This window comes from Lepidothrix coronata, unplaced genomic scaffold (assembly GCF_001604755.1).
Source record: "Lepidothrix coronata isolate B3197 unplaced genomic scaffold, Lepidothrix_coronata-1.0 Scaffold30, whole genome shotgun sequence".
Taxonomy (NCBI): domain Eukaryota; kingdom Metazoa; phylum Chordata; class Aves; order Passeriformes; family Pipridae; genus Lepidothrix; species Lepidothrix coronata.
Window position 1 is genome coordinate 1,288,840 of NW_016690210.1, and position 25,680 is coordinate 1,314,519.

Consider the following 25,680-nt stretch of genomic DNA (forward strand, 5'->3'; position numbering starts at 1 on the left):
AAAAGAATCTTCCAAGGAGAGGCCGGGCTGGGAGCAGCAGGAGTAATTGGTTCTATTCAGATCATGGATGGTTTCATAGGCTTTAGGCTTTAGGGAACTCGGTCAAATATCTGCCATTGAAGCACTCAGCTATTCAAACACAGCCCTTCATTGTCATTCAGGATGCAAAAAAAACCCCTCATTTGCAATTTCAGCTTTGAAAATGGTTTTAAAAGTACCTGGAGGAGGAAAGAATGGGAGGGAAGCAGAGAGGAAGTGAAGAGAAAGCATGGGGAAAGAGGAAGTTCTCAACAGTCAGAAGACCTGGGGGGGGGGAATAATAAAAAATGAACATGCACGAAATCAGAATCTAAATGGCTGATCAGCCCAGTGTCTGGAAGAGATGATACCTTGGCTCAGCCATCCCTCGGTTTCTAAATCATTCTGTCTCTCCTCATTATTGACCTTGTTCCCTGACTGTAGTCTACATGACTATGTTCTTGCAGAGCAGTTATTTTAAAGGAAAATGTTGGTTATTAGTTTGTAGATAAGATAAAGATAGCCACTGGCAGCTATCAACTAAGTAAACTGACTTCAGTTCTACATTTATTCATAATTTTCATTTTAATAAGATTTAACAATGTTTTCAGTTCTACTGAGAAAGGAGTTGTAGTCCCAGTCAGTTCAAAAACAAAAACCAAAGCAAGAAGCATATTACCCTGAGAAAACAGTAAAGCAACAAAACCTGGAGTATACCAGTAAACAATTTTTTCCCCTTTTTTGATGAAAACATGCAAAGATGTGTCATGCAAAGGATTTGTGACTATTTGGCTGAAATACAGTCCAAAGCATTCAAATATCAATCTTCCGAACCAAATATTTTCCATCTTCTTTCTGATTCACATCTATTTTAAAGCTGAAGGTGGCCAGTTTGAACCACTCTCCCCCAGATTTTCAGGTAAACTAAAGTCCTGTCACTGCACCCAAAATAAAGGAAGATCATCTCAAAGAGCGATAAAGGGACCAGGGGTTAAGAAGGGAAGAGGAGCAGAAGTGGGAAAGCTTTTTAGTAGCTTCCATCGGTCTGGAAACAGGAGAATCAAAAGCCTTGTGAGAACAGGTTTTCCTCAGAAGACTTCATGCCCGATTTGATACTGGAGAGATTCAGATAAATGTTGAATGCTTGTCAAAACCAATCGCTAAACCTTCTGATATTCACTGGCTACCAAGCTTAATGCTTATATCTATAAGCTCACAGTCAGCCATTTTTATCAGGGCAAGCTGCAAAAATTAAATATTTGCCACGAGACACTTAAGAGTTGCAAAGGAATTTCTAGTTCTCTAAGTACCATTAAGAAGATATCTGTTGAAAAGCCTCTGTTTGTTGCTGTGAAGCTGGGAATACTCGGGAGGGAGAAACAAAAATCTTAGCATCTGCATGCAACTACTTGTTAAAGCATCTATGCTGCTGGTACCTATGTAGTCCACCCAAAAAATACAAGGGAATAAGTACAGTTTGCTTCCTATACTTCATCTGGAACCACTGACTTCTCCAAGCTGATAATGTGCAAGAATATTGTTATCTGGCAAAAAAATGTGCTCTCTCGCATGACCTATTCTTACAGTATACACACAATTAGCCATTCAGTCTTGATATGCTCATGAATTAAAGCAGCAGCTTTCAAAACACTCTAGATGGCTTAATACACACTGAGCTTTAAACCAGAAAATTGAGATTTTATTTTTTTTCCCCCCTGCCTGGAGTTATTCTTTTCTCGTGCAGCTCATTCCCCGGGTTCCAGTAACATCTGGAAGATGTGAAAAAGAAAACTTACCCCATTAGGTGGTTCTGTGAGCACAAAAGAGTGGAAAAAAAGAATTTCCTCTGGATATTTGGTCAGAAGACTCAAGACCTAAGTCAGATGTCTGTTACTTTTTCCAGTGCTTCCAAGAAGTTGGAATGGGATTAGTCTCTCCCTCTCCTCTGCCCGGGTGAATGTTTATACACTTACACACATATTAAAGAAATGACTTAATTATATTGTGCTTACACCCAACAAACAAATGGATTGAAAATGGACAGCAGGTTCAAAAGTTATTAGAGAGAAGGAGGAGAGGAGCTGACAAAGATGTTTCTTAGAAAACCATGCTAGAGTAAGGCATGGAAAAATCCAGTCTGTGGGAAGGATTTTAAAGCCCCGTGTATGATTCATGTTTTCTTGAGAGAATACCAGATTTCTCTATTTAAAGTAACACCATCAAAACATAGGGCAGTGATATTTTTTTTTTTTGTGGTGGTGCAGACTTCTTTTTGCGTTGCACCTTGCAAACAAACAGAGAAGGTAAGATTCTTGCTGCTGAAAGAACAGTAAACTGAAGGAAAAATATTTCCTTTCAGAAGGGAGAAGCCAGGAGAAATATTTATTTTTTTTTTTTAAATTTTCACATCTTCATACAAACAAGTTTGTTCCCGACATAGAAAAGGGGAAGGGGAGGAGGGGGGACATGTGAAACAGCTAAAGATGAAGGTGGGGGACACAGCACAGAACATATCAGACAACTGTCTTGGGTGAAAATCTGGGCTTGCAGAAGGGTAGAAAGGTTTCTCTTGGTGCTAATCGGTTCTCATGAGAGAAAGTGGCACAACATGACATACAAGCATTGTGGCACTGAAGATATCCGTTTAAAAGTCTCCAAAAAAAGACTAAACCCCTCTGTGTGTCTCATGTATGTGCAAAGACAAAACATTAAAGACCACAGCATTAAATGATTGTAATGCCAAGGTATTATGGAATGATTTACCTATACTGAAATCATAGGCATAGCTGTGCCACACAGAACATATCATAATGTTGCAGCATGAAAGGGCTGATTCAAGAGCACTATTTCATTTCTAAATCTGATTTTCCATTATTTGGATTAAGAGTTAGAGCCTTTTAACAAGACATCTAGGACCACTCTGGATTTGGATGTGGGCATGTATATATACTCATAACTGCTTCTTATTAAGAAGTAGTGTTGGGAAAGAGGAAATTTGAAGGAATATCACAGCTTCAACAAGCCTTTTTAAAAAAAAAAAATTAATGATGGTTTCAAACCTCTGCAGACCTGTCTTTAATAATTGTTACAGTGCAATCCATTAAGTGCTGTAATTATGTGGGAAGAAGGCTATCCCTGGTCCTGAGCCAAAGTCTGATTTCTATTACCTGCCCAGGATGCCAGTGGCTTACACAGAATAGCAACCACATAAACAAAAAAAGAATTGAGCTATTGGGAGCCAACACCCCCCTGACCAGAGTCAATACATGGGAGGCACCAGAAGAGCAGAGCTGGCCATGCACAAGGCGATGCACAGAATCCTCAGGTGGCTCCCACGTGCTTCCAAGCACTGATGAAGAGACAGTATCTCCCCTTGCAGATTGCTGGGAGCTCGTGAGAACATGGCTCTTCCCAACCCTGGTGCAGAGGAGGGGGCCAGAGGGGAGCAGCAGCACAGCAGAGCAGCGGTGGAGCAAGGATGCAGGGTTGCCAAGCAACAGCCAACCACGGGAGGGGGGAGTTAAAATGGGGAAGGGAAACAGATATAAATTGTATTTGCTCCTGTGGGGCCACAGTAGCCCTTCCATCTGCTTCTCTTCCTGCTTCCATGGAGTTATGGGTGTGGATTCCACGAGGGGATTTGGCCACAAGTGTGTCTTGCATCATGAGTTCCAGTCAGCTCCTCCAGGAGGTTGCAAGAGGGAGAACCGTAAGAAATACTTTCTTTGCCAACTTGTTGTCATGGATAATACAGCAGGAACAGCAGCAGGCTGCCGTGGGTTCTCCACACAGCTTGTCCCAAGACTCAGGAATACAAAGTAAAGCCAGACCTTCACCCTTCACACGTCTGCATCAGTGATGTTCCTCCTGGTGCACCCTCATTTGCCTCAGAGACACCACAAAGTACAGGAGATATTTTTTCCTTCATACCATACAGACTTCCTGTGTGACAAGTGGAGCCTGTGTATTATTTCCACACAAAATTGTTATTTCTATTCTGTGAGACCATAAACATCTGATGAAGTAGAGGAAGAGACCTTCACAAAACGTTTAGGCAAGAGTCTAAAAGCTTTTTAACCTTCAGCTACTCTGGTAAGGAGGGACCAGTTGGAGAGGGGATGGAATATACAAAAATAAAGACTCCTGACAGCTCATGGGGCTGGAACACATATGCTGGAAAGGCTTTTATAAAGGCTGACCTCAGAGATCCCAAGCCTCTCTCTGCAAGGACAGCCTACCACTAACCCCACTCCCCATGGCCATTCCCCACATCACAGCTTTCACCAAACCTGGCTCCTGGTTCCAAATGCAAAGCTTTGTGGTGCCCTGTCTCTTACTTGGTGCAACTCAATGTTTTCAAGTCCACTCACAAAAAAATCTATTCGTGATCCCCCTCTTTTGCTGACCCTTTCTTTTCTGCCCACACTTTATACCCATTATCTCAGCTCACCAACAAACTGCGTGCTTACGCACCACTGCACAAATAATTTTGTCTCCATAATGCATTTTCTACAACCTATCATTGCTGACACTTACAGAGGAAGGAAACAGAAAACTATGGAGGAAACTGCATTTGCATTTACTTTTGAGTACAGAACATAAGTTTTACCAATGCAAATTGTTCACAGGTAAGACAGAGACATTCTCTGTGCCTTTCAGGTCGTGGAGTCACCCAGAGAAACACAAAAGGTTGTAAAGCAGACAGTTCTCTTTCTTTCATCCAGGTACCTGTGCCTGCTTTAATAGTCAAAAGGGAGGAGTAAGCACATTTAAGAGATGATTTCTCCCATTCTACAGTGATTGTCCAAGATAAAACAGTAAATGCACCCTGGAAGCCTCTGTTCCTCTCTCTCCACGTATTATGTGGAGAAGCACCAGTGAATTGCACCATAAACACTTTAAATTAAGCGAGATGAGCAATGTCCACAGCAGCCAACTGTTGCTGAGTTTTTAAACAGCAGCAAGCCCATAGGCAGGATTTGAAGGCAGCTAATGGAGATCTTCCTTTTTGGGGAGGAAATTCTTATACAAGAGCCGAAAAATACTTGACTGTAAGTTTGGCAAACAAGTGGAAATTCATATGCTGGTTGGAGACGGAAAAGGACTCCAAGTACTTCATGGGAGAAGTTTGGTAGGGCTGTGTTATGGAGGACTTCAGCAGTAGAGGAGAATAACCTGTAATAGAGAAAAAATGGGATATCCTGTCCAGTGAAGAGTTTCACCTTAAAATGAAAGGCTGGATAAACATGAATGACAGCAGCACATTCGACTGGGATTAAAGGAGAAAAATCAAAATTGTCTTGTCATCACCTGTGGCAACACATCTGGAGCACTGTGCACCAGCTCTGGGCTCCTCAGACCAAGAAAGACACAGACATGCTGGGGTGAGTTTAGTGAAGGATCACAAAGACAGTTAAGAAATTGGAGAATCCAATGCATGAGGAAAGACTGAGAGAGCTGTGACTGTTTAGTCTGGAGAAGAGAAGTCTCAGGAGGATCAAAAATCCTGGATGGGGTGGTGTAAAGAAACTGTAGCCTAACTCTTCTCAGTGATATTCAGTGAACAGACAAAAGACAACAGACACAAGTAGATAACAAGCAGCCCTATTTAAAAAGATTTTTTTATATATGTATGTATATATATAAATCAATAAAATGTGTTTATTTTCATGATGAGGGTGGTCTAACACTGGCACAGGTGTCCCAGAGAGTTTATGGAGTGTCCATCCTTGGAGTTATTCAAAATTTGACAGGACACAGTCCTGCTGTAGTTGTTGGCTCTGCTTTGGGCAGCAGGGCTGCTGTAGATCTCCCAAGGTCAACCTCTTGGATCTGTAGCAAAACCACTGACTCCATTCTCCACGGAGAAGCTGATCTGGGTCCAACACAGACTGCTGCTGTGGTACTTCTTGTTCAATTCCTTGGGAATTGTTTTGTGAGTTTGGTTGGGTTTTTAATTTATTTTTTTTTTTAAAGTATAGCCACCTATCAGAAGTGATCTCTTCACCACCAACACTTATTTTGAGATAATGGTGGTTCATTTAACAAGCCTACATTTACTAGCCATTGCCACAGTTGGGTTTTCTCTGAGATTAAGTGCTCATAAAGTGACTGCTACCAAGTAAACAGCATCAATATCATCTGTGCAAGAGACAAAATGGGCAAGTGAAAAGAGCTCACCTGCCTTTCCTGGAGAGGACTGTGCTTCAGTGGAGTGGGAAGTAGGTTGTAAATGCATTTTCTCCACTATTCTGGAACAGTTCTTCCAGAACTATAAACAAAACAACCCCCCACGTGCCACCCCACACCTCAGCACACAGAGGGGCTGTGCAGGCCACAGTCCTGTGGAGGGCAGGACTTGGGTACTTGGCACTGGGCACAGAATGCCAGGGTTTGTCTCCAGAGCAATCAGGGATGCACGTTTCATACATCCTGTTTCATACACAGTTTTCACATCCTTGCTGATTCATCTCTTCCTTGAGCATACTGTTTCCTCTCTCCCCACCTTACATTCCTCTCACACAGAATTCCTTCCTGCTTCTGTCACTCCTGTTGTGTATATCTGGAGCCTGTCTGTTCCTGCTATCTCTTTCTTTGAAATGATATGACCACAACACAATAGGCTTTAAGCATTTCTAGCTTAACCTTCAGCTAAAAAAATCTCAAAAAGATACCCCTGTCTTGCATAACATCTCCTGTCTTTCCTGCACAGCAACGTTGAGAGAATAGCTTCTTGCTGTTTTGGTCTCCCTGTTATTGGCAGAGACATGGATATAGAAATACAAAATTATGCTTAATAGGTTACAAGTCTATAAATGGCTCAAGAAGATATTCTATCAAAATAGGTTTATTTAAAAAAATAGCCCAAAGAACATGCTAGATGCTGAAGTACTGAACTGTACTAACTTTCACATCTAGGTATAAGTTTAAGACTCATCAAAAAGTTAATTGGCAGAATACATCCTTTTTGAAAAAAGCCAGATTCAGTATGTTTGAAACATTCTGCCATATAAGTTCAAAATTTCAATACAGTTTCTTGACTGGAATCTTCAAATGACAACAACTGTTAAAGAATAAGATAAACCACAGCAATTTAAGGGATTTTTCCATATTAAGTTTGGGGTTTCTGTGAGTTTAGAACTGAAATTATAGCATGTTAGCATTTGTCATTGAATTAAATTTCTGTCTTTCAAATAGTTTTAATACACATACCAAAACCTTCACTCTAAGGACGGCTTTTCTAATTATTTCTGTGTTTAGATTTTCTTCCAGATACATATGAAAAGAAGCCTGGTGACCTCACTTTAAGCCCGTGGCACAGACAAATCTCTGCACTCGGAGTTTTCCAAAGTGATCAGCAGCTGTTTCAGGTCGTGACTGATGGGAGTTGGCAAAGCTTTGTGGGAAAATGGCAAAATGCCTACATGTATACGTCCAGCTCAAGCGTTACAGTCTTCTCACATAAGTAACAATCAGATTCCCCTAAACAACCTTTACAAGACGGGGGGGGGAGGTGATGGGGGATTGGCGAGATCTCATTTGTCTTCAGCAGTTAATACTAACTCAAGAAGCCAATACTTCCTAATCATGGAACAGAATTTCCCCCCGTGCCTTGGAAGTCTGCCCCAATGATTTCTTGTACCCAATACCCTTCCACGAGTGCAAAAACCTATTTGTGAATTCAGTTTCTTGGAAGATACGTTTATATAAGGATTAATAGGAAACCGTTAGAGCCCAGCAGAAATAACACACACAGCTACCAAGTATAACCTTTCCAACAACGTAGGAGACAAACTAATAGTACAAACTAAGACCTCCCAAATACTATATACGTTAGTTTTCTTTCCTTTGCAAGGTGGCAAATGACAGATGTTCCAGAAGAACATGTCCTTTTGCCAAATGGGGAGGGGAGGGGGAACGGGAGGATGACGGGGAAGAAGATGTCCTTAGTGCCTCCCCCCCCCCGCGCGCAGGTTGCTCTGATGTTTGCAGAGATGCCGCTCACTCGCGGGCTGTCACTTTGCTGGGTAAGCGAGTTTAAGCGCTCTCAGGGCGAGCCCAAAGCCAGCGCGACGCGTCCAACCCCGACAGGCACCGCCGCGACCCGCTCCCCTTCCCGGGGAGGGCGAGGATGGGCAGGAGGGAAAAAGGTGCCCGCGGCGGGGGGCTCACCATGCGAGATGCTGTGGAGCAAGGCGACGGCCAACATCCACATGCCCCTGCCGCTCGCCCGCTCGCCCGCTCGCCCTCTCCTCCTCCTCCTCCTCCTCCCTCGGCTGGTGGCTGCTCGGAGCCTGCGGGGCCGCTCGTCCGCCCAGCGAGCGCTCAGCCCCGCCTGCAGCCCCGCGGCTCCGCCGACACTCGCCCGGCGCTCGGGCGGGGGAAGAGGCGGCCGGCGGCGGGGGCGGGAGGCGGGTGCGCGGCGCCCAGGTGTGTCCTTGGCTCGGGGAGGCGCCCGCAGGGCGGCGGGGGCAGGGCCACAGGTGACAAAATCCTCCGGCGCGGCCACACGAGCATCCCCGCCGGCGGCGGCCGGCCCCGAGCCGCGGCGAGCCGGCTCCTCGCACGCCTCCTCGCACGGCTCCTCACACGGCTCCCCTCGGCCCGGCGGCGGGCGGGCGGGCAGGCGGGCACATCTTCCTTTTCCCCTTCTCTCTTGCCTTCTCTCCTCGCTTCCCTCGCTCTCCGGCGGCTCGGAGCGCCCTGAGCCCGCCGCTCACCTCCCCTGCCTGCCGGCGCGGCGGAGGGCAGCGCTAACCCCAGCCCTCCGCAGTCTTAAAGCACCACCGGGGCCGCGCAGCGGGAGAGAAGAGGAAGCAACACCAAAAGAAACAGTCGTTGTGATATATGCTGCGAAATAACAATATCAGTACGTGCACGGAAAGTGCTCTCTTCGTCGTGGTCAGCACATTCCGAGTGGCGCTCTGGAGGAAACAGCGGGAAGATTAGCTTAGATTATATGCAAAACAGTGTTTACTTGTTTTAAAGGACGTTTTATCAATCATACAAAATCGTATGTGTTGTATTGTATTCCAGCTACTGACCTTTCTCACTTGCAATATCCTTGCTGAGCTGTAAATACTTCAGTGAATGGAAGAGCTTGATTTTCTGCTATAAGTCAATGAGAGGGTGTTGGAGCTGTCCAGAGTGTAGTATTTTCTCCTCGGCTGGTGACAGCACTAGTTAGACTTGAGATCCAAACCACAGATCCCAGACCCAGATCAAACAGACATTTAGTGCATTCTCTGCATGGGAAAAGTGAAACATCTTCTCTTTAGTTACTCACACAGATAAGCAGCAGGGTAAAGTAAATAGACACTAAAAATTATTTTCCCTAGATGGCAACAAGGTAGAAACTGGCCTTTCAAGAGGTCACAAAGGGAATAGGTCTTGGGAACTTCATGATATGCAGAATCACTGAATCATCAAGGTTGGAAGAGACCTTCGAGATCATCCAGTCCCACCAACTCAGCAACACCCAAAAGAGGCTGTTTGAAAGAAAAGCTGAGGTGGTTACATAGGGAGCTGAGCAAGAGACAGTGATAAAGGCATAAAACTCTTCAAACAAAGCAACAGCAACAAGAAAAAAAAATATGGACAGTATAGTAGTTGAAGCAATTAATAAGACAAAATAGCAGGTACATAGCTACCAAAGCTTTTAAAATATCGAATTATTTATTGTTTTACCTTTTGGACTGGCAGGGAAAATTATCTTCTGGGGTATATTTTGGCAGGAGACAGGTCTGTACATCCATGCTTGGATGGCCAAAGAGTAAGCTCCTACCATGATGGAATATCTGCAGTGGAGAACAGGACACATGATGTGGTTAGTGGGGGGGAAAAAGGGTAGATGATGTTTATGCTGAGTAAAAGGCAGCATGTTCTGGATACATGAGCTGAGAGAGAGGGTGTTGTCAAGAGCAAACTCCAAAGTGTGGCTTGGAGCAGCTGTAAGGATGGAAATGTTGGCAGTGACACAGAACAAGGAGGGAAATGAGAGACAACTGAAAAGGTGGATATGGTTGATGTCAATAGGATTAGCTGCTCAACAAGAGATTTAGAGATAGAGCTGAATGATTTATATGTACTCTCTATGACGTGTTATGGGTGCATCTGGCAGGATTTGGGGAGCAGAGAGCTGCAGGGTGGGAGGACACCAGGGAGTGTCCCCATGATGGTGACATGGAGGAGTCAATGCCCGAGCAGAGGAAATGAGTGAGAAGGAAGGATCCATGGAAGAAAAGAGTCAATAAAAAGGAGTGACAAACCCCCCTGCAATGTGCAGACCCCAATCTCCATTGCATCACTGAAGGGACTGAGTGTAACCTGCAGCCAGACAAGGGGAGGGGAGACTATGAAGCTGGAGGGCAAGTGTCTGGAGTCAACTTGACTCTTGGGCTTTCCAAAGAGGAGGAAAGAAGTTTCCCTAAGTTTTTGTTTAGTTGAATGTCTTCTTTTTTCTCAATATCCAAATCAGTAATTTTCAAATCAGTTTATTTTCATTGGCAATGAATTAAATTCAGTGGCATTCCCCGAGTTCAGTCTTCTTCTGAGAACATATTAGTAGCCCCACAAGCAAATGCAATGTTTCATAATGCCTGCTAAAGAGCTGTTTGAAGAAGAAAAGGAAAAGAAAAATCACCGATTTTCAAATTAAGGCAAACTGCAAAGACACTGAATTAATTATTAGTAAGATTCTAAACAAGATTCCTCTTGCTTCTTACATAAATTAAGAAAAATATCAGCAAGAATTCTGTAGAACAATACCCTTTTCTTTACTGTAGGATGGATAGCAGGAGTTTTCTGTCCAGAAACATTTTCCTTGGTATTTTACATACACTTTTGTCAAAAATGAATAATGATCAGTTGTGAAACAAATATTCTCCCCTCGCTTTGAAATTATCAAAATGGCTTCTTAAATCAGCAGAGGGGGGGAAAAACAAAAAAAACTTGTCAGATGGTTTCATTGTGGGTTCTTGTATTCAATACTTTTCCTGTTGGCTTCCTGATTGCATAACTTGGAAGTTCTACTGCAAAAGCTTTCGTGCAGACAAACAGTGAATGTCTAGAAATGTATTTTAGTGCTAAAATATGATGATTATGCACAGGTATTCTTCTTTTAATGACAAGAGGATCATTCCAAGTTCTCAGTGTTTTGTGCTTATCATTTTTTGGGGAGAGACTTCCCAGTGGTCTTGCTGATGCATTGTCTGACCCTACAAGAAGCATTCCTGAAAAGATTAACATCTGAATATGTGTGATCCCATTACACAGGCAGTTCTTTGGGCTTCCCCAGGGTGGGTAGACTGTGGTCATACCTCTGTTGTGAGGGGATGTGGTCCAGACTCTTCCTCATGACTTAACTTACAGCTGTTTCTGTTGCCTTCTCAGAACCCCTGGCAAACTTTTTTGCATTTATCTTCCACGGCATCCCTGTAGGTTTGGAGTTTGTTGTTATTCCTGTATCAAAGAACTGAAGCACAGGGAAGTCAAGGGCTAATCCACTAAGGAATTCAGGTACTGAAACAATCTGTGCTGTAAAAGCCACGTTCTAAGTGAGCTCAGAGATACTGGAACTCACGACCTTAGGTAGTACCCAGTTCCCTGGTAGTTCATGTGGAAGAGTTAGGCACTGCAAAATGGGATTCAGGGAAAATAAGTGGAGAGACACATCAACTGATGGGAAACAGCTAAAAGAGAAGGGCTTTAACACTCACCAGGCAGAGGTAGTGATGGGCTGGGTTCTCTCAGGAGAAGCAGAAGAGGAGACAATTGACTTCTGCACTTGTTCTACACCCAACGGAGAGAGAGCTGGCTGCAAATTATTACCTGACAAAAATCACAGAAAGGGTGGTTTATCCTGGTTATCCTGTCTTCTTTGTGGTAGTTCACTTGCCTATGAGACTTAACACCCAGCTCCTGCTTTTTTCCAAAGCTGTATTTTTCCATGCTTTCTTCACATAGAGCAAGGGTGACTTAGAAGATGTCATATGATGCCATAGCAACCTCATCTTCTCTGAGGCAAAAGAGCTGGAGTCCTTCTCCAAAACAAGCTGGAGTGCACTGGAACATGGATCTCCCACCTTCAAAGCTGGAGCTCTCAAGTTTTTGGGTATGGGGTGACAAATGGGGGCAAGAGGAAGGACACCTTCTCTACTCCAATTCCACCCTCCAGTTGGCAGAAGTGCAGCAGAGCAGCCCGTGCTGGGGAGGAAGTCAGGGTTGTCAACACCCTCAAGAAATGAGCATCTTCATGCATGTCCTGGGGCAAGAAATCCAGGAGGTGACTGCAGACATATCTAGTCTTACAGTGATACTCTGTCCTGAAGGTCTTTCTTTTCACAAAAACATAAAGAAAGGTATATAATAACAGGAGAATTTATAGGGACTCTTCCATTCCCTGTGATTTTCTAAACATAATTTTCAATTTCTAATTCATGAAAGCCTCCTTGCAGTTTGTTCTCAAGTCCTTCTGTCGTCTGCCTCGCACTCTCTTTTTTTCTGAAAGTATTCAAGTCATTAAAAATGCAAGTACAACTATATATATCTCTCTAATACTATATATATTGTTATGGAGATAGTTCTAAGAGATAACATTATGAAGGATCTTATGAAAGATCTTATCTTCATGTGAAAGCTATTTTAATACCTTACCAGAGGTAACTGGGGATCAGTTTTGCCCTCTGTAATTAGCTAAAATTACCTCAACCTTCTCTTTAGGCTGGATGAACAACATGTAGAACTGTTACCTCAGGTATTCTTGGTTCTAAATCTCTGCATGTTAAAGAATAACATGTGAGGAGCAGAGAGGAGGGGAAGAAAGAATGGAGAAGGAAGATGCATCTATACCCAGCTAACTCCTCCCTGCATCAGGGTTTATTACAACATATTTCAGCCTGTCTGCCTACAGTTATTCCACAGGATCCATCCTCACAGAGACTTATGCCACAATTCCTGGATTCAGGTCCTCTGCAGAGAGACAGGAACGTCTGAAACCTGTAGGCAGGTGGAAGAAAAGCTAATTCAGTGAGTGAACAAGGCCCCTTCCCATCCCCAAATGAGCGTATTTTCAGCAACCATGTTCATGGTCATGCTCAAGTCTGTCATTTCCCCCCCTCTCCTTAGAGAATCTGGATCTAGTTAAATGTGTCTGAGCACATGACAGGTTATACCAGGGTCTCTCTTCACATCCAGGCTGGCTGAAGTTCCAAACAGTCTCACGCTGAGCCCTGACATCCCACATCAGGAAAAACAAAATAGTTGCACAGACAATAAAACACGATCTTGTCAACAAGTTTTAACTAAACATGCAAAAGGAGCAGGTGTAATTTTAGAAAGCCCCGAGTTATAGACCTGAACAGCAAGTGGCAGGTGCACACTCTCAGTCAGGGATTCTGATGTAATTTCTGCCAAATCTTCCAGTTGTTTTCCTCAGTCTTCATCAGACAGAGGGATCAGCCACTTGGCATTTATCCAAGCCTCAGCCCCGCTTGGGCTCCAACCAAAATGCTCATCCCAGGTATCAGAGCTGGATTAGATGAACATCAAAGCTAGGTGTTGTGGGTGAGCTTAAGGTAGCACGGCCTGTGCTTTTATTTGAGCTCACCCCCGCAGCTACCTCAGCTGCTCATCAAACATCCACTGTGAGGGGGGTCACTTCATACCTGTGAATTCTCCTCAAGCAGAGCCTGAGGACAGGTGAGGGACTGCACAGTATCATTCCCTGTGTAGTGGGTTGACCCTGGCCGGGTACCAGGTACCCACTAAAGCCACTCTCTCCTTCTGCAACTGGACAGAGGAGAGAGAAAAAAAACAGCTAAGAATTCATGGGTAGAGATAAGGGCTGGGAGAGGTCAGTGACTGATCACCTTCACGGGCAAAACAAGACAAAGTGTGGATAATACTTATATTTATTACTAGCAGGATAAGAGCCAAAGAGTGAGAAATAAAACAGTCTTAAAAACACCTTCTCCCCACCCCTCCTTCCTTCCATGTTCTCCCTCCTCCCCCCCAGCAGTGCAGGGGGACGGGAATGGGGGTTGCAGTCAGTTGTTGTTTCTGCTGCTGCTCAGGGAGAGGAGTTGGAGCCCTTCCCCTGCTCCCGTGGGGTCCTTCCCACAGGAGACAGTCCTTGATGGACCTCTCTGGTGTGAGTCCATCCCTTGGGCAGCAGCTCTTCCCAGCCTGCTGTCCCGTGGGTCACTCCTCCACGGGGTCAGTCCTTCAGGAATGAGCTGTACCGATGTGGGTCCCCCACAGGGGCCACAAGTCCTACCCGGGAAAAACCTGCTCCAGCCTGGGCTTCCCTCTCCAGGGGCTGCAGGTCTCTGGCAGGACCCTGCTCCATCCTGGGCCTCCCACGGGTCACAGCCTCCTTCATGCATCCACCTGCTCCAGCACGGGCTCCTCCAGGGGCTGCAGGGGGGTCTCTGCACCCCGATGGTCCCCCATGGGCTGCAGGGCCTCAACTCCAGCGCCTGGAGCACCTCCTGCCCCTCCTTCTGCACTGACCTTGGTGTCTACTTTGTTGTTCCCATGTTCCCACTCCTCTCTTCCTTTGCTGGAATTCTTTCTGTGCAATAACCTTCTGTTCTTAAATATGTTATCCTAGAGGTGTTACTGTCACTCCTGATTGGCTTGGCCTTGGCCAGCAGCAGGAATTCCATCCTGGAGCTGGCTGGCATTGGCTCCACGGGACAGGGGAAGCTTCTGGTAGCTTCAAACAGAAGCCATCCCTGTAGCCCCCCCACTACCAAAACCCAGCCACAGAAAACCACTACACCCTGTGAGGCCATGAAGCAGAAATGTGATTTTTGCTGTCACTCCCTAAATAAATTAAAAAAAAAAAAAAAATTAGGTTGCATCAGCTATACTAGACTTGGCCAAGAAATCTAAAAAACCCCATGGCCGAATAAAAATCTCTCACTGTCATCTCTACCTGACCACTGCTGATATGGACAGCTCAGTTTCAGGCTTTACCCAAGACTAAATCAAAACAACCAATGTCTTTCATGGTGCTGTGGTTGGGAAGGTTTTTGCAGAGCAGGCAGCATTAGAATTTTTGTCACAAGGAACTGTTGCTGAGGTGATTTTGCTGCTATAAATTAAAGAGCAAAGTTGACTTGCTGAGTATCCCTCAGCTCCAGTTCCCTTTATCATTCCAGAGAACTCATTAGGTTGCTGGAGCTGTGTCTTGCCACAGATCACCTGTGAAAAAAAGAATGAAAGACTCAAAAATAGGGCAAGACATTTTGGGCAGAAGACAGCTTCTTGAGCAGATGTTTAAATAATGTTTCCCCAAAAAAAGGCAGGCCTCATTCTCCTGAAATAAAACACTAACTGTATCAACTAAGCAGATCTAGAGTGTTTTTAGTGATTCTCAGCAACTGCAAACAGTAGGAGGTACCAATAAGGAAACAGCATGACTGAACTAATTTCCTTTGACATGGCAATAACCCCAAGTAAATCTGCTTTCTCTTCAAAGAGGCAAAGCTCAAGCCAGTACTGCATGTGGGGAACTCTTCACCAGGGTCAGTTGTTTCATGTTCTGGTGTCATATTGAGAAAACCCACATGTGAAAACTTCATTTAACAACAGATCAGTAATAAACTGTCGGTGGGTCTGCAAATGACTCACGAACCAGGTCTGCCTTTATTAATATTACCTTTTCACAGTGATGCTGTTAGTGTGCAGAGTTTTTCAAGGGAATAAAAAGGGGTTTGATCACACAAAAGTAATTTCTCTGTGGACAAATTTTCTCCACATTTCTTCATGGACAAATTGCTTTTAGCCTTCTGGTTGGGCTCCATCTGCCCTCACCATCCTTGTAACTAAGAGGGCTGTGAGCAGACAAGAGGTCAGGTGGCTTCAGAAAGCGAACTGTTCAGCAGGCAGGCATCTCAAACTGATCAGCAAATAGCCTAAGTGTTCAAAAACAGGAATATGCACACACAAACCACAGTGGGAAACAATGCTGTGGGTCAACATCAGATGAATGCTCTCTTTAAGTTGACTGGCCAAAATATCACTGGCCAAATGCCAGCGAGAACGATGACTGGCTTAGAATGGCTGTTAACTGACCACTCCATCATGGTTTATTGTGCCTGAACATGCCCAGGCAGGAAAGCACCTACTGGCATGGCTGTACCCTCTGTCACCCCGTGATGGATGGGAGAGACCTTTTGCCTCTTGTTTGGTTCCAGTGGTGTAACTGATACTGTAATTTCAGCCACACAGAAATGTTGGAGCACCTGAACCCCACCACAGGGCTATTTACTGACAAGGGAAAGGGCTCTGAATACCCAGTAAACCCACTTGAGTACCACGGGACCAAAGCCCCAGGAGAGGTCAGAACTGGTAGCCCTCAGCCACGTATTTTATGTCTCTCTATCTCAGTGACTCCACTTGCAGAGCTGAAGGAGAAAAAACATTTCCTTCTTTGCAAAGAAGTGGAACTCTCCTGACAGAAGGGCCACAGGGATCCGGGACATGGCACAGTCTGACACACACTGAAGAGAGGGATGAGGGAAGGAATCCTGCTGAGATCAGGTGATTGCTCAGGCAGGCAGGGCTTGTCAATGAGTGCATCAAGAATGTGCTTGATTTTCAGTGCCATATGAACCCAAGAAAAGGTTTCTCGGGGGAATTTACAGCCTTTGTTTCCAAGATGAAAGCCGTGATCAGTAATTCTGGAATTTCATAAAACAACATGAAACTTACTGCACAAAATGCTGCAGTTTCATGAAGTTCACCCCAGGACAAGGAAACTGCTCCTCAAAAAGTACCAACACAGACTTTGTCACCTTTCCCTCAAAGTAGGGGGTGGATTTCTTTGGTTCTGCCTTATCTGAGGTGAAAACAAAGCAAAAGCAGATCTATGCATGATACAAACTTGTAACACACATAGGAAGAGAATTAACAGGCACAGGTATATATTACAGATCGAAAGTCTTGCCTTTGACATATGCACAAAAACTGGTCAATAAGTAATTACATTAAAGAAGTGTGTTTAGTTATCTCAACTAGTGCAGTTTCTTGGCTGCAAGACACTGATGCTTTTTTTATGTTGTTTGTTTTACTGGCCTCCTCAGTGAAGAATTGATGGAAGGTCCTTTTCCCTGACCTAATTAGGCAAAACTAGGTCTTCATATCTGCTGCTTTTGGAAGGCTCAGGTTTCTAGGTGTCCAGTTAAGACTCACAGTAGGAACATTGTTTTAAAGCATCATCCAAGAATGAAATTTGCCTCAGCAAAAACATCCATGGGGAGGGACAGCTGTTTGTTTTTTCTGTTGTCTGATTGGAGCAAACCAGGTTATTAACCCTCCTGGAATTCCTGATTTACCAACACTGGCATTGCATTGTGCAGTCACCGCTCCAGGTAGAAAATAATGCCTGAAGAATGTATTGGTTAATAAATCAACATCAGATTTTAATATTAATTGTCGCTTTGAAACTGATTCTCACGAAATATCACAGTTAGTGGCTGCTTTGCTAACATGTTAATGGGTCATTAACTAAAACCAGTCATTAACTGCTGCTGTTACAGTTTCCATAAGGATTTATTAAGGCAATTTCATGTATTATTAAAAACAAAGTTCGTGGCTCTAATGTTCTGAAACTTTGTCTCCCTCAGGCTTCCACTGATATTGCTTCAAAAGTAGAAACATCTGCCAAACAAGTAATTGTGTCACTCAGTTCAGTTCAATTCTTTACAACAATATTTCTTGCTCTTAAAATTCCTTTTTCCAGTGTTCTTCTCAAGGAGAAAGTGACTGTGCATAAAATAAATGTGAATGCAAATATAAAAGTATATATAGCTCTGTAAATATAAAAGTATATATAGCTTTGTTAGTTTTTGCTAAATCAAAAGGAGGTGGACCTGGTCCATCAAAAAAAAAGAAGAAGCAGAAGCTTAGAGAGCTGGGTCTGTCAATATGATTAAAACCACTAAGAGCAAATTCTTCCTCACACATGTTACTAAACCATGAAACTCATTGCCCACAGAAGTCATCAGGGCCAAGACCATATCAAGGTTCTCCACAGAGTTCAAACTTCATATGGATCTCAGGAACTCTACTCCCATAATTAACAATAGCCTTAAATTCTGGAACATGAATCTTAGAACTGTCTCAATTACTTCCCGTGGCAATTAATTCCACAGTCTAAATAAAATCTGTAATTATTAGCAGTCAGAGTGATGTTCTTAGGTCAAAAGTTTTATATTTGCACTTATACAGTCTTCCAATGTACCATGGATGAAATTAAGGTCACTCCAGTCTGAGAAGGCTTAAGCTCCTTTACACCTCTATTTTCTGGACTTTGTATCTCTCTCTCTCTCTCTCTTTTTTTTTTCCAGTGGAGAAATATCTGAAAACAAGAGTTTCACACTTACAGCTCATCACTTTCCTAGTGTTCTACCAAGAATTTAAAATACTGACAGTTTCCATGTGGTGAGATGAAGAGAAAAAAAAACATTTTCCCTCCAGCCTGTAAAACCAGACTCACATTCACAATCAGCTCTGTGTTGCCCTACTCCATGTCCTTGAGCACAATTGCTTTGGATTAACCTGGACCCTGAGAAAACCAGGTGAAGTTTCAGGACAGAAGGGGAAAGGACAAGAGCCTTTGTCTCACCTCAGTGCAAGAGCTGAGCTTTTGTGGCTACAGTTCACTTTTCTCAGAATTTCACTAATTGCTCTGTGTTGGACAGTGCGTGAGTAGAGGCTGTTGGCCTCAAGAAGTGTTGAACAGTCAGATTCTTTTAATAACATCAGCCTAAAAATCATATTGTCACAAAAAAATCGGCAGATTTAATTCACAGTTTATGTCAACCCAGACAAATTGAGCCATTAAAGCACAAAAATTCACATTGCTGCAAAAAAATAAAACTCTGATTTGCAGGCTGCTAAAGGTTTGTAACGTGGTAGTAAATGGTTCAAATTATATCCCCTATTGTTATCTGTGGATAAGCTGATATTAGCTATGAATGCTGAGTTTTCTCCAAATGGCCTGGGTTTATTTCGTCTGTGCAAGGCAATGCTGCAGGGATTCATCTACGAGTACTGCAGTGATAATGTCTTAATTTATATCTCTTGGGGAAAAAACAGAGAAATACCAGGCTTCTGAATGATATCTGATGATAAAACTTCATGACTTCACTTTTTTTTTTTTAAGAAATCATCTGTGAAACGTTCTTCTATACTAAGAAAAAACTTCAGTGCTATGCCTAAAACACCTGTTCCCACTGAGATTCCTGTGGCTTCATGGAAAGCCTGGTTTTGTGCCTGATTAATTATAACATCTATAGCGAGATCTGCACTGCTTTTATTTTTATTAGCAACTGCTAGTTAACTGAATAACTGCTTGCTCTCAGAATGTGCTGTACCTTTGGAAACCAAGAATTCATCTACAAGGAAGTGAAAGTAGGATGTATATAACTGCTAAACTTACATGCACCTGCTTTTACATAAGCCAATGTGTTTCTGGTGATAAAAATCACAGTCTTTCAGCTCCAAATGAATCCTTTAAATTGGGAAGATTCATGTTTCATCGTTAGAAATACCTCCTATCCTGACAAGATACGTAGATTTTTTTTCTCAACAGAGTTGTCTGAAAACAACTGAGCTTAAGACCACTTTTTAAAAAGAAGAAATTTGCCATCCAGTGTACTGTGGAAATAAAAAAAAACTGCCTCTGAATGCATTTGACTGTGTGAAAGAAGGTGGCATGAAAGATGCAGGACAAGATGCCAAGGTTCACAACATTAAAAAGTCTTCAGGTGAACATTTCAGCACCATGATCTATCAAAGGCAGGTCACAGAAGCCCACTTTGTGCACATCCATTCATAACCCTCTAGTACAGCAAAAAATAAAGAAAAAAACCAACCAACCAACCAACCAACCAAAAACCAGACAAGCGAAAAAACCCCCACCAAAACCAAAATCCCCAACCTTTCCATTTTCCAGTAAGAACTCTGAATAAGAAGCTATTTTCTAATTTTCGTGCTTCCAAGTGCTTTGTTTTCCATGGAAGGAAAAATATCCTGCAAGATTCACGAAAACCATTCTCTGCTCCATCTGTTCTCAGGTCCCTGCTCTGCCACAATACCTTGATGATGTCATGATGTTGTCATTTATTAATTAGGAAAGGGATAGTCTGTAACTTTTGCTGAATTCTTTTCTAAGTATTCACTTGCCTTCCCAAAACAGCCTGTTGGCTTTGTTTTTTGTGCCTTCCAACCCTTCTCTGTGTGAAGCACATTGTTTGCTCTCTACAACTGGGAATATATACATACATATATAATTTTTTAATTTAGTTTCCTCTAATGACCCTAATGCAACATGTATTTGCTTCTTAGTTAGGGCTCAAATGACACAATAAATGATTACAAGCCTCCAGGAGCTCACCTATACATTAGTGGCTTTGAATTATTCTGGTAATGATGAAAAAAAAATGGGAATAAGTGATTAATAGGAAAACAGCTCTTATACATTACTGCTCAGTAACTATCTCTCAAAGTAACTTTAATAAAAGGAGTAAAAAAGCTGGAGGGTTAAGAAAAGTCACAAGGCTAATTCATAGCATACCAAATTATCACTCAGAGATTCACTACTAGTTGATAAAATAAGAACAGTAAATCAAATGTATCCATGTGCCTAATACATATTTAAGACGTTCATTTAACAAAATCACTGCCCCTCCTCAAACAATGGAGTTGTTAGCAGGTGTATTGTGCTTTTATTCAGTATCCAGACTGTATTTGCATGTTAAAAACTCGATTATAATCAGTAGTCCAATATCAATCAATTATCCTTTCCCTAATTTATTTACAACCTAAGGCCTGTCTATGTGGTCACACACAGACAGTTGAGTGTTAATTCTACCCCTTCTCTGATCTGGCCAGGCAGGAGTCAGGTCCAGCCCAAAGGCCATAAATCCCCATTAATGAGGCACTGAGAGATAAGTCTTATCACCATGGGCTAATTACAGCACTAACAAGGCAAGCCTTGAGTCTGGCTGAAGTCAGGCCTGTCTATCAGAGTAGAGGCATGAGAAACACTGTTGATGCCACGAGGACTCGTCAAACTCGTTGCTGGAATTGGTTCCTTGCATAAAAATGACGTGATAATAAACGTGGAAATGTCACAGGAAACATTCGCTTGTGACAAAATTCAGAGGAGGTTTGGGCTGTGGGGCAAACACAGCCTGGGCTGCATTAGGAAACCAGTGCCAGCAGATTGGTGGAGGAGGTCCTTCCCTTCTACTCAGGACTTGTTGAGACACACCTGGAGTCCAGTTTTGGGCTCTCTGCTATGAGAAACGTGGACATCCTGGAGAGAGCCCAGCAAGGGGCCACAAAGACAATTGTGAGTATGAAGAAAGGTTGAGAAAGCTGAGACTGTTAAGGCTGGAGAAGATTCAAGGGGAGCTCTTATCAAAGTATAAAAACAGCTGACAGGAGGTGTAAAAGAAGATGCTGTGATCTCAGTGCTGCCCAAAGGACAAGAGGAAATGGGCACAGGTGAAATACATGAAATTCCACTTAAACATAATAAATATGGCTTTTTACTGTAAGGATGGTCGAATACTAGGGAACAATATTCCCAGAAAAGCTGTTGAGTGCTCCATCCTTGAAGATACCAGAAACCTGACTGGACATGGTCCGAAGGAATTACAGAATCACAGGACATTCTGAGTTATGATCCACAAGGATCATAAAGTTCAACTCTTAGCCCTGCACAGGACCAATCCCAAGAGTCTGCTGTAGTTGACCCTGCTTTGAATAGAGGGACCAGAATCAACAATCTCAAGAGATCCTTTGTAACCTCAGTTATTCTTTGATTCTGCAATTCTGTAATTTCTTCAAAATAAAAAAAAAAAAAAATTAAAAACGTGAAAGTAATTTATAGAAAAAAATCTAGTCACTGGAGAAAAATAGTCAACACCAGAAGAAAACTCATTCTGTGCTGAGCCAGAAATGAGGTTGGTAACATTAGCTGCACCTTTTTTCTCCGGTGCAAACAAAGCTCAGCCGTCCAAAATTAGAAGAGATGAGTTCCAACCTTCTTCACCAAATCATAATCAGCACCCACATTGCTCCACAGGGGGTGAAACACATCAATTGAAGACATGCTGTGTGGCACAAGCAAGGCCCTGTATCCAGAGCTAGTTGTTGGAGGACCACCAGGATCTGATTTTCATTCCCCTCGTTACCACGACAGAGGAGTGGCACTGCCTTCTGTGTGCAAAAAGACTTGCTGATATTTCAGTGTGAGGTATGAAATGCTCAGTGGCAGCAAAACCTGGTGCCAGATCTGCAGCTCAGCCCTGTGCCTGGGGACTCAACGTTCTGAAAAGAGGGAGATGGATCATCGGAGAGATCTCACCTTGCAAGGATCTTCACAACAAAATCCTGACTTGGCTGGTAGGGGAAAACAGAGGATCACGTTGTCGACCAGCAGGATGAATCACAAGGAGCAGAATCTGTGGCAGTTAGAACAGAGCTATACAGCTACTCATGCTTGCATAATCCTATTAAACATTTTCATTCATTTCTGCTTGTTAAAGTAATGTGATGACTTCGTCTAGTTTCAAACATGGCAATGAAAGGAAGCTTTACTTTCCTCAGCCTGCTGTGCTGCTTTACCGCCAAAGGCAACAGCTTTTTAATCCAAAGTAAGAGTTACAAGATGAAATGCACTTACCAGCACGAGGGGGTGGGGGGGAGAAAAAAAAAGAAATGAAAAAGGGAAACGGGCCCTTCTCACCTGCCCGTGTAGAACCATGTGAGCTAAATTAAAAACATACATTGTCAGCTGGAAGCTCATTTGCGTGGAGAGCCGTTGGCAGGGTTTTGACAGCGCGTGGCTAGAGCAGGGCTGCAGAGAAGGGTTTCTTTCCCCTTCCCTTTGCCTGATCAGCAGCACAGAAGTGAGAGCTGAGGAGCGATTTTACTGCAAGGCTCAGGCAGCTTTTGTGAAGGTAAAGTCGCAGGATTCAAAGCCACAGCATGTAAAGGAGAGTCAGCTTTGGAGTCCATTTATAACACAGGGAAGGACAGAACTAGACGTGGAACGGAAGCCTGTGGCTCTCCCTCAGGGACCCGCTGCACAAAGAAGGAGACGGCAATTTCGAAGCCCAAAGATTGAAATGTAGCAATCATGAAAGTGCAGGCACCTTCTCCTCCAGTCCCCTCAATCCTCTGTCGTTTCAGTGCACAGAAAAGAGCAGCAGCAGTTTGCTCCCCGCCGCTGCCAGCTCCCAAATGCTGCGTTGGGAGTGTTAAAGAATTAGAAGTGAATTGACAGGGATCAATACACCTCAGTTCAGTACCACCAGAATTAAAGAGATTTTTCCCCAGTAACTTCAATGGAAGCAGCACTACTGCCTGAATAACAACAGAGTTTAGGACTTATTCCTTCACCATCAACTATGAACAATATGTTAAAAGACTTGAGTCATAATTACGGTTTTTAATTCACCTGATCAGCTCAGTCGCACTGGTAACACAACGATGTCAGCCTTTCTCTCCTCACCACCGTGGCAGCACCTTCATCTGCCTGTTGTCTGAATCTCTTGAGGAAGCAGAACTGTTTTTAGGCAGTAAAAAGGCAGCTTGGTCGTTCTCTCACAAGGAGCCTGTAGTCATTACTACTTAGTCAAACAGGAAACCTTCATCTTTCTGGGATTAAACTGTGGAAATGAGAAAGGGCTGTTTCTTGCTTTGTAGAGACCACTTTTTCTGATGCCTTCAGTGGCCTTCAGGAGTGGGGAGTTTTGCAGGATCCAACAATGATTATCCCTGTATCCTGCATGTGCTTCCAGCATCCTGTCATACCTGCATTTCCTACAGCTTCTGTTTGTTACTGATGTCTGGCCATGCTCTGCATAGGTTACTTATCCTCTCCCTCATAACTATTCTTCATTCCACTTAATTTTTTCTTTATTAATTTTTTCTCCATTAATTTTTTCTCCTTTTTTTTTTCCAATTTATTGTCCCAGACTACAGGAATCAGAATGCACATTAGATGCTTATTTTCCTGGAATTATTTTTAGACATAAACTGAAAGAAAATTAACTCAATTTTTCTGTATTTCAGTTAATTACTCTACCCTTACATTTCTGTTTAGACTGTCAATTTAAACTGTGTCTTGCTGTCTATTTGCAAGTCATTATGAGGCCAGTGCAGCAAACAGAGCAAACTCAAAGTTGAAGGGTATGTTTAGTAAATAATGCTCAGGTTGACTGAGGATCATTTAAAGAGATGATTTTTTTCCTAGTGAATTTTTTTCTTTTTTTTCTTTCCCTAAAATTGCCAGCCTTTGTCTCAAAAGCTATATTAAACTTGTCTCTGGGATGTAGTCCTAGATTTTGTAGTTCTCCTCAGCTAAATTTTAAGACTTAGGGGAACGTTTGATTGGAAGCCAGGATTTCTTTGTGTAAGGATGGAGTAGAGAAAAGAATTGTGGTCACACTAGTAATGACTGATGGAAGCAGAAGAACTGCCAATTATGAACTTAAATTAATTTTTGTTTTAGGTTGCTTTTAGAAATGCCTTCTTTAAAGCTGTGTAGGAATACCTGTTAGATTGTAGGGAACAGGAATATATAATCTCTCAGAGATTGCAAATAAAATTTACACAGTAATTTTAATATATATATAAAAGAATTTACCCTACCCATGTACTGAAAAGGCATGTAACAATATTGTTCTCTCAAAACCAATATCCAACTCGGATTTTACTTGAGAATTTGAGAACCTCCATTTGGTCTGCAAAGTACTTTAGGAGGGCTGTACATGAAGGTTTGTGTGAAAGGCAGGTATTGCATGGTACTATTGATAATCCTGTGTATTGTTCATAGAATAGGGGGGTGAATAGACTAAGAACAGTCATGTTGGCCACCAGAAAAGGAGAATTTCTTTTTTTTTTTCTTTTAAGAACTGGCATAATTATGTATTTCTCTACTAGTTCACAGATCAGCTTCTCTTTCCATCCCTGTCACCAACTCCAGGTAGTGGTAGAGAACACCAAGATCAAAGCTGAGACTGAAAGATGTTCTTCTTTTCCTAACAATCTGCAGAACAACTGCAAAATAACTCCAGATTGCCATGGAAGGAAGAATGGCAACATATCCTTGCATTTTCCCCCTTCCCATTGTTCCTTCTCCCAGTTTCTCTGAATTTCCTCATAACATAATAAGACAATCACAAAAAATGCCAAGATTAATTTATGGGGGGATGGCAAATCTTGTTCTCAGATGTGCAACATGTTCAGAACAGTTGAGTATAACACTGTTATTAGTGAGAAAAAACTAAGTTGTGGCTTGCAGCTGCAACTGTTAGTTGGCTGATTGTGCAATTAATTACTTTCCAGAAGATTCCAGTCAGTATTTGTGACAGGAATATTTATTGGTAATCACTCAGGAGAAAAGCAGTCACCCACAGCTGACCAACACAGAATCATATAGTCTCCAAAACACCTGGATATTGTGACCTGACACTTTTTGTGGGATATGGTGTGGGACAAGGCAAAGCTAAATCCAAGAACATATACTTGAGCAAACAAACAAAAGAAAATTTTTCTTTTCTTTTTCTTTTCTTTTCTTTTCTTTTCTTTTCTTTTCTTTTCTTTTCTTTTCTTTTCTTTTCTTTTCTTTTCTTT